Raw genomic sequence first — 10,541 nt, forward strand, 5'->3', positions numbered from 1 at the left:
CTATATATTTTTTACCAGACTATTCTATACATTTTTTCCATTCTGGGGGTATAAATGCATAGTTTTATTTTATGTTTCTCAGGGGATGTTTTTTTTTTTTGCGATGCTGGCTCCACCTGATGTCTAATAGAACATGGTCACTGCTGTGACATCATTGGATTATTTATAATTATTATAAAGGATTCTTAGAAAGATAAAACTATCTTCTTCAAATTAACGAATACTAATATATGAAAAAGTGAAGAATAATCAATTTAACGAAAGAATGACAAGTTTAAGAAAAAAATTTTTGTTCTTCTTTTGTTGTTTTTAGTGGTTTATTGAATTCTTTTTTCATATTATTTTACATTATTTAACTTTTTCTATCATTTTTTCCATTACACGGCTTTTACACCTCTATAAATTTGTTTTGGTTTCGTGCATTTATCATCATAACAACAAACTACTTTATCCACGGCCTATAATGCTTTGATAAGCGTTGGAGTCTGATGAATTATTATTTTGTTGGCGTCCCTGAATCTTTTCTGTTAAAGCATATCAGCATGAATCAGCTTAGATCACAAATGGTATTGGTTGTTGCATATTTTGTTGTATATTATTAACCTTATCAGGCATATTTACTGCTTGCGTTCCATTTACTTAAATACAATTAACTTTATGATTCTTCAGAACTCTTTCAGAACTAAAGCACTGCAGACAGTGCATACAGAAGTGCTTCCCTTGCTGTATGTAATAGACACCTCAGGTTTTTAATGCTCTTGCGAGATGTTGCTACTGGTTTATAAGTCGTAGGAGCTGGTACTGGTTTGTAGGTTCTTGGTGCTGAAGCTGGTTTGGTATCATCTACCACAAGCTTCTTCTTCTCTTGCTTTAAAAGAAATTTGATAAGTTCTGATTTACTGAGTTTTTTAAGATCACTCTTTATTCATATCTATGAGGTTATATTTTTCTGATTTCAGATTATATTATAACAATAGAATGGATATATATAAAATTTGCTAAAAGTCGAGGCGAGATATATGGACACACGATAATATCGTCATCTAAACAAGCCCAAAATGTAAAAATTATCATGGATGGCTTCTCTGATAATGTTGCAGGCTCACAAGCATCCAAAACTACAGTGCAGGAACTTTAAAATTGGTTGCAAACAACAAACAAAGACAGCGATGATATTTCTTCACCTGTATTCACTTCACTGCATTCTGCCGGTGGAAATGAAATTATAAATACTTTCATTAGGGATTGGGTTCCAAACAATGTTCAAGACGGGAAGGGACTCAAGCTCCTCCAGACCATAACCCATTGACGCAAGAACTTAAAAAAAATGTCGCTAGTCATGAAGGTGGTGTAAGAGAGCACCATACCCTTCTTCTGAACAGAATTGGCCTCCATAATTGTAATTCTAATTGTTTGCGTTATCGCCGTGAGAATAAAAAAGATACTGCTCCTCATAAGTCGCTTTCATTTTGGTGATCTTGATCCACAAACCAAAAATACAAGCGGCAAAAGAGATTCATTCTTTTAATGCTGTCATAACAAAAGGGAAACATCCTAGATATGAAGGACCACGCAATCATCTTTGCTTGATGATGCATGTAAAAACACGTTTACTTAGATTGTTAGCAAATTGTGGCAGTCAGCCCTTTATCGATCAGGACCTTCCCACTCTACAACAATACATTATGCTAGTTATGCTTGCAAAGGGGCTGCTTCAACCAAAGATATTTTATATGTTTGTCGTCATCTCATTGAATACACTGCTGATGGAAGTACTTTTTAAAATTTAACTCAACGACTACTTCAAAAAATTGCTGGTCTAATAGAGGTACCAGACACAGCGGCAGATTTCATCAATAGTGGTGGTCGTTTGACTAAATGTAGCAGGGATTTCCGCTACGTTAGTATCATTGGCTTCCGAGCCTTAAATACGTCTGGTGACGATGGAACTGCTACAAAGAGTAGCACGTTGGACAAATACTTGAGTGATAAGCGTAGAGAAACTGAACCAGAAATATCATTATGGAACTGGAGCAAGAAATGTAATTGTACCTGAAAAGTAGATCACGTCCCAGTGTTTACAGGAATATCTATAAAACATGTCTGGCCTGTTACTGAGGACTATGCAAAAGCTATGCTGATTATCTTCTCTGTTGGAACGTGGCATACTACCACAGAATTAAAGGGACAAAATAAGTCATTTGCTGCTGCTTTGGCTTTCTTTGTTCACACTGAAAACTGACCATCATTATTAATCGATGCATTGAAGGAGGCTAAACAATCATTTGATAAAAAGAGCGAGAAAAAGCGATGTCACATGTGAGGCAACGGGAGACTTAAATAATAAATATCATGGATGTGTACCAACTGTCAATTTCTTAGGTGACCTTGGTCAGCTTAGACCAATTCGTGCTTTGGATTTACGTCAGCCACTAAAATACGATGATTCTACGATCAACTTTGCTGGTTATACAATCTATAGCTCATTTAAAAATGTTATCGTTCTTACAGAGACCATGCCCAGATCAGCTGTTTTTAAGAGGCGGTGGTAAACATCACTCATTGACCAATAAGCAAGTGGGTTAAATACCGCTGAGATATTTCATGGTAGTTGGTGCAACAGTAATACTCACCAAGAACCAAAAGGATCTTACAGGCGGTCTTAATAATGGTACCATGAGATAAGTAATTACAATTCTTTATTCAGCAAGTATATCACCACCTGAATTTACAATAGCTGTTGTTGTTGATTTCCCGAATTATAAAGGCCCACTATGGATTTCAGAACATCCAACATGAATACCAATTACTGCTGTTGAAGGTCAATGTGAGTCTGATTGTTGTAGCAGAAATAGCCTGCCATTGATGCCAGGATATGCGATAACAATTGCCAAAAGTCAGGGTATGTCAATTATGTCAATTAAACTGCACCCACATGCGTATCAAGTGACAACAATCAATTCAGATGGAAAATAATAACCTGCAATAATAAACTGCATTCTCAGGATGCAAAAAGAAAGAATACTTATTGTCGAGCCAATTACTCAGGAAAGACTGTTGTACATTATTACACATCCCCGTATGAAAGCCAGACAACAGGAAGAGAAATGGTCGAAAAGCATTATTAAATGAAACCGTCAAAAAATTAATATCACTATTGAAAAGTATATAAACTTGTTAAAAGATCTTGACAAGTTTTCTAATGACGGTATTGAAGATGCAGTTTGTCCTTCACCATCTGTAGATTGCACATATATTATATGCATACCTCAATTATAATGATAATCACAACATAAATCCACTCATCGTTACTCTACCAATTTTCACGGCACAATTACAGTACCGTTAAAACTTATCACAATAAAAAAGATAATGGAGTGTGCGAAAGAAAAGGTGCAGAGTCAAATGTTACCTAAACAAGATGTATTACAATTCATCATTACGCTGATTTACTAATAGCGTTGGTCAAATGCAACCTGAACAAGTTGCATTAACATCACATCATTGTGCTGATTATAAAAGTACCGAGCCGAATGCAACCTGAACAAAGTGTATTAATATTACAGCATGGTGCTGATTTATTAATGGTGTTGTTTCAGGTGGAGGTGGAGGGTTATATAACACAGCCTAATAAAGTCTGTGACTACAATACTTAAAAAGAAATGTGACATTCAGTTCATTTATATCTCGTCCATACCCTACCGATCATCACAATGCAGTTATTATATTACACAATTGTGTGTAAAGGAGGACATGCAGGGCCAAATGCATCCGGAATAAGGTGCTGGGCCAAATGCAACCTGAACAAGGTGTATTAACTTTACAGGATTATGCTGATTATTAATTGTGTTGTTGTAGGAGGAAGGAGAAGGGTTATATAACACAACCTAATATGGTCTGTGGTCATATGCAACCTGAACAAGGTGTATTAACCTCACAGCATTATGGTGCCTATATGGTGGTTTTATAACACAGCCTTACAAAGGTATGTGGTTACATTAATTATGGAGACATCTGATATCCAGTTCTATCTCTGTCTCAACATAGCCAACCTTCATTCTAGTTAATGTATGATAATACTGTTTTTTCACCAAATCATCATTTATACTTAATACAACATCAGGTAAACGACAAAAAGAATTTTCCCATTTCATCACTAAACTTTTTACTTAAAATGTTAATTACAACATAAATATGTCCTTTTTTTGAGTATGTCCTGCTTAGTACCTTCTCGTGGTGCAGGTTGTTAAGAAGAGCTTGTTCACATTTACTCGGGATATTTAAAAATTCAATAAATACATGTTGTTTTGAATAGGCATGATGCTTTTAGGCATATGTTTTTTATATGGAACCAGTATAAGAAACAGGCTCAGTAAGGCTAATTTTTAGGAAACATTAGTAGGTTAAGGAGCTCTCAAACTTTATTCGTACAACAGAAAAAGTAAGTACAACCATACCACATGTAATTCATGCATGTCAAAACTACAGTACTGTGTTAAAAAACCTTTTTTCAGATTTTTTAGGGTTAAACAAGGGAAATTTAAGAAACATGTAAAGCTTAACTTACTAAAATCTTAAAGAAACTCCATACTCAGCCAAATACCATCTTACTACTATGATAAAGTTGTGTAATTAGGCTCTGTTTTGAGGCCCAGTTCATAAGAGATATTGTGTCTAAGAATAGTGGAAAGGGGATTGCGAAGATAAAAGAAGTACGTTTGGTGTAATTGACACTTTTTGTTGGATGAACTTTGTTTACATAATCATACCATTAGCATATTTAATGTGTCTACATGCTCTTCAACCAAGAGCCAGGGCAATAAAACGTTCTGCTTTCTAGGAAATAATATTTGTGTAAAAATTAATTGATAATAAGAAATCCTACTTTTACTAAAAGGCGTTGGGCATTTAAATGTGTCAAGATAGAAACGTACGAAATAACTTAATATTAGTTTTAAATTTCTTTTATATTGGTTCTAGGAAACCATAGTTCAATTGGAAAAGTTGATAGTTGAGGAAAGGGAAGGGATCAGTTCTATAATTCTCTTTCTTAACAATTGTGTCATTATATCGGTAATTTTAGAAAGTATTATAAAAGATTTCATTTTCTAGACTCTTCTTATTTTAAGGTAAAATTCAAATTCAAGTTGTTCTTAGTTTGCAAAGGAAATTGTTGGGCTTTGCAAAATTTATTAACACAAGACTGTATACTTTACGATTACTTTACGTTTGCGAATGTAGGTCGGTTGTTTAGTTAAATTCTTTTATTTTATATTGATACATACCGTATTAGTTGAAAAAGGGTCTCCCCTTGAATTAGCCACGCCTTTTACCGTCATTGCAATAACCACAATTGTAATAATGGGGGACACTAAACAAAGCGATATACACGCTTTAAAGTGCGGGAACAAGCGGAGGGTACAGCTTAGTCATACACCTACCTAAAATACACAAAATCGCATAAAAAGAAACTTTTAAAAAAAAATTAAGGAAGAGTCATACTGGTACACTTCTTTCATTGAGTCCGACTGGAAGGAACGTTTTAAGTTTGTGTTGCCAAAAGGACTCGCGCTCTCTCAGTTAAACCTCGTTTTGACACCTATCAATAATTTGGAAACTCCAATTTGATATGCTCTGATGGCCATCTCGTACAAAGTGCGAAAACAAACCTACCTGAAGAAAGAAAGATTTAAAGTGATTCTTATAATTATTAAACCTAAGTCTAAACGCCGTTTTTGTACTGCCTACATATTGCATGTTACATGTTTTGCAAACAAGCCTGTAGATAACCAAATTTGAGTCACAATTAAAATGACCTCGACGGGTATTAAAATCCCTACTGTTATCTGAATTAGAAAAATTTCCACTCTTAATTAAAACACTGCAAACTTGGCACCTAGGCTTATTGCAGCTTTGGCAAGAGACTATTTCTCCCTTACTCGGTAATTTAGATCTTACTAAAATATGTCTTAGTCTTAGCCCGACGAAACGAAATTAGGGGGACAGATGGGAACAGAGTTTTGTCTTCTTGTCACATTCTAAAATAATCTGGGCCTCCCTGAAGATGTTATAAATATTCTTACTTAAAGAAGGATGAAAAGTAGTGGAGAAAACCTCCTTACCTAAACCCCTGTCCGTCGTTAAACTTGGCAGTAAGATCTCATTTCGATCTAATGTAAACGCTCTGCTAACTTGCGAATCTACAAGTTTCTTTTCATAACCTCTACAACAAAGCCATTCCTTTAAACTGAAAACACGACTTTTAAAAAACTCATCTGTGGAACAAATTCGCCTTAACCTAAGAGCCTGGCTATAAGGTATTCCCTTTTTAGTATGAAATGGATGACAGCTAGAAAAATGCAAAAACTGGTGCGTATCAGTTTCCTTAACAAAAAGATCAGTTTGAAGATTTTGTTCCTCTCTATAAGTAAAACATCTAAAAATTCTATCGAATCCCTGGAAAATTTATGGGTGAATTTAATTGTAGGGATTAAGCTATTGAGATAATGAATAAACTCCTCCAACACTTATGTTTATAATTTATCAATACTTTTATATTTTTTTATGTTTTTTTGTTTCTGAATGCTTGATGAAAGACTTTTTGATGGTGCTATTTTCGTGAGATGGTAATTTTCCAAAAAGAAAATATAATGACACACCAATTTTTTTTTCCCCGTACGTTTTAAAATGGCTTCTTTTTCCGAACGCGTGCTCGCAGACTTCTCGTTTTCGCACCATTATATTCAGCATAAATTCAAAAAGGTTCCCGGTTTTTTTACCGGTATTCGTAAACAATGGAGCTACCCAGAACCACCCAGAACCACCCAGAACCACCCAGAATCAGCCACAACCAGCCAGAATCAGCCAGAGCCAGCCAGAATCACCCAAAATCACACGCGTGCGTCGAGTCTTCTTTATTTTTCCCCCACGTGAAAGTTTTTCTTTCCTTTTCCAGTTCTTCACGTGTAAGAAGAAATAAAGCTAATTAACAACATGGAAGGTTTCTCAGAAAATACGATGCTTTTTACTGACGCAGAAAAAGTAAGTAAATTCACCTCTGCAGCTAGCTAACACGTTTTCTCCATTTTGTTTTTGTTCCGTGAATGCGAAAAATGCTATCTTTCATTTATTATGTACTGAAATCTTGATGTACTGAATTAAACGAGCATATTAAAAAATGTGTGTCATAACCTGTGTGCTAATAGCTAAGAAAAATTAACTATACTATGAATAAAGCTCCATCCACACCGAGAAGATTCGTTAAAAAAGCCTAAAAGGCTTAAAAATAAAAACTTTTTTTTTCTGGCCATTACTTCCTACAATTTCAAAGCATTTTTTATCAATTTTAAGCAATTTTATTTATCAATTTGTAAGCGCTACACAAATTTAGTAATTTCGTGTTAAAAAAGCATGAAAATTTTCGCTACGAAGTAAAATACGCCACGAAGTGAAATACGCCGCGAAGTGAAATACGCCACGAAGTGAAATACGCCGCGAAGTAAAATACGCCACGAAGTAAAATACGCCGCAAAGTGAAATACGCCTCGATGACCACAAATACGACTCGACGAAACGTTAAACCACCCCACAAAGAAAGATACGACGCGACAAAACACACAATAACAAGAAAGATACGATACGACGAAAAGCATTACGACGCGACGAAAACCATACACGAATATTGTCCCACATATAACTCCATAGTTCCTAGGGCCATTTTCTTTATTGGCGAAATTAATAGCGGCAAAAAGACACTCTTGGTCACTCCGTAAAAACAAGACGAGGGGACGAGGATGGGTTCCCGATGGGTTGAAAAAGTCAAAAGAAAAGAAGAACAACTCCTACAACGGCTTCTTTTTTACTTTAAAATATATAGTAATTAAAAAAAAAAGAAAGAAAAAAATGGGGAAAAAAGTCCCCGAAGTGACCGCGACCCATATGTGCGGTACCGCAAGATTTGATAACTCATTTTTAATTCATTTTTTGCTTTCTAGTTTAAGAAATTACCTTTTGGACCATTAGAAGTATTTATCACCACAGAACTGAATGAAGTGTTGGATGTTTCACATCTTTCGGAAACATACATTGTAGACAATGACAATGACTATCACGCTTTAAAAGATACCGCAAACATGTTTCACATAGCAGTACCAAACATCATTATTTACAGCTTTGAAAATCCGCTGATGGACGAAGCTGAACAGATACTTGGTTACCCTTTACTACCAGTTCCGGTCACCAATATTCTTTTAGAATATGTCAAAAATTTTATTGTGAGTATCTCTTTGAAAACCACCTTAGGTAGGATTTGGAAATTCACATAGACAGTTCTATATTAAACCAATTACAATATTTTAACTTCAATATCCATATATATGTTTACTCAGTAGGGACAAGTATCGAGATATGGACAAGATGCACCAGTATCTGACGAAGCTGATTTCACGGACAGCGCAATGGTATATGAATTTTGCGCACTACGCTTGTAATATTATTAATCAAAATATGAAGCATCTTTACTCCCACGTTTTGAATTTTTCACGTAACATTGCAGCACCGATTTTTGCGCAAAAATAAGAACAGTTTTATAAGAACACGACCCTCAGATTTTGCCAAAAAAATAAGAACAAAATAAGAGCTAGTATTTTTTACCTATTCAGTATTAACAATGGTAAAGACATTTCTGTGATGCAAAATTTTGCTATTTTTATGTGCTATATATAGCGAGATGAGATAAGATAAGCGATTGTCAACAATGTTAGAGTTATATAAAGGTGTAGAGTATAAAGATATTTTATGAGACCTTTTTTGTAGAAGTTACAGAGCAGAATATCACAGCTAGAAAAAAAAAGTGGAAGGTTTAGAGAGAGCAGTAAAAGTAAGTTATACGCCAGAAATAGCTGGAAAAGTATACCAAGTTTTCCTTTTTTATGTTAGTCTATAATGTAACATTTCCAAAGTATTGTTTTATTCATATAGGAATTAGCGGGTGAAAAGAAAAATTTAACTTGGGACGCCTTTCGGGACTTCTGTGCCAAGACAAGTCGCTGTGAGCTTTATAAGCTCCCACAATTACAGGTCCTACAAGGCGTCCAGGCATATACCAGAAAGGAAAATAAGCGGGAGCGGGCAAAAAACAAGAGATATGGTGGAGGGAGGGGTGGAAGAGCAGCGATGAGGTTTGCAAAATTTATAAACACAAGACTGTATACTTTACTATTACTTTACGTTTGCGAATGTAGGTCGGTTCTTTAGTTAAATTCTTTTATTTTATATTGATACATACCGTATTAGTTGGAAAAGGGTCTCCCCTTGAATTAGCCACCCCTTTTACCGTCATTGCAGTAACTACAATTATAATAATGGGGGACACTAAACAAAGCGATATACACGCTTTAAAGTGCGGGAACAAGCGGAGAGTACAATTTAGTCATACACCTTACCTAAAATACACAAAATCGCATAAAAAGAAACTTTTAAAATAAATTAAGGAAGATTCATGCTGGTACACTTCTTTCATTGAGTCCGACTGGAAGAAACGTTTTAAGTTTGTGTTGCCAAAAGGACTCGCGCTCTCTCAGTTGAACCTCGATTTGACACCTATCAATAATTTGGAAACTCCAATTTGATATGCCCTGATGGCCATCTCGTACAAAGTGCGAAAACAAACCTACCTGAAGAAAGAAAGATTTAAAGTGATTCTTATAATTATTAAACCTAAGTCTAAACGCCGTTTTTGTACTGCCTACATATTGCATGTTACATGTTTTGCAAACAAGCCTGTAAATAACCAAATTTGAGTCACAATTAAAATGACCTCGACGGGTATTAAAATCCCTATTGTTATCTGAATTAGAAAAATTTCCACTCTTAATTAAAACACTGCAAACTTGGCACCTAGGCTTATTGCAGCTTTGGTAAGAGAATATTTCTCCCTTACTCGGTAATTTAGATCTTACTAAAATATGTCTTAGTCTTAGCCCGACGAAACGAAATTAGGGGGACAGATGGGAACAGAGTTTTGTCTTCTTGTCACATTCTAAAATAATCTGGGCCTCCCTGAAGATGTTATAAATATTCTTACTTAAAGCAGGATGAAAAGTAGTGGAGAAAACCTCCTTACCTAAACCCCTGTCCGTCGTTAAACTTGGCAGTAAGATCTCATTTCGATCTAATGTAAACGCTCTGCTAACTTGCGAATCTACAAGTTTCTTTTCATAACCTCTACAACAAAGCCATTCCTTTAAACTGAAAACACGACTTTTAAAAAACTCATCTGTGGAACAAATTCGCCTTAACCTAAGAGCCTGGCTATAAGGTATTCCCTTTTTAGTATGAAATGGATGGCAGCTAGAAAAATGCAAAAACTGGTGCGTATCAGTTTCCTTAACAAAAAGATCAGTTTGAAGATTTTGTTCCTTTCTATAAGTAAAACATCTAAAAATTCTATCGAATCCCTGGAAAATTTATGGGTGAATTTAATTGTAGGGATTAAGCTATTGAGATAATGAATAAACTCCTCCAACACTTATGTTTAAAAT

The sequence above is a fragment of the Hydractinia symbiolongicarpus genome, chromosome 8 (genome assembly GCF_029227915.1).
Source record: "Hydractinia symbiolongicarpus strain clone_291-10 chromosome 8, HSymV2.1, whole genome shotgun sequence".
In the NCBI taxonomy this organism is placed as follows: Eukaryota; Metazoa; Cnidaria; class Hydrozoa; order Anthoathecata; family Hydractiniidae; genus Hydractinia; species Hydractinia symbiolongicarpus.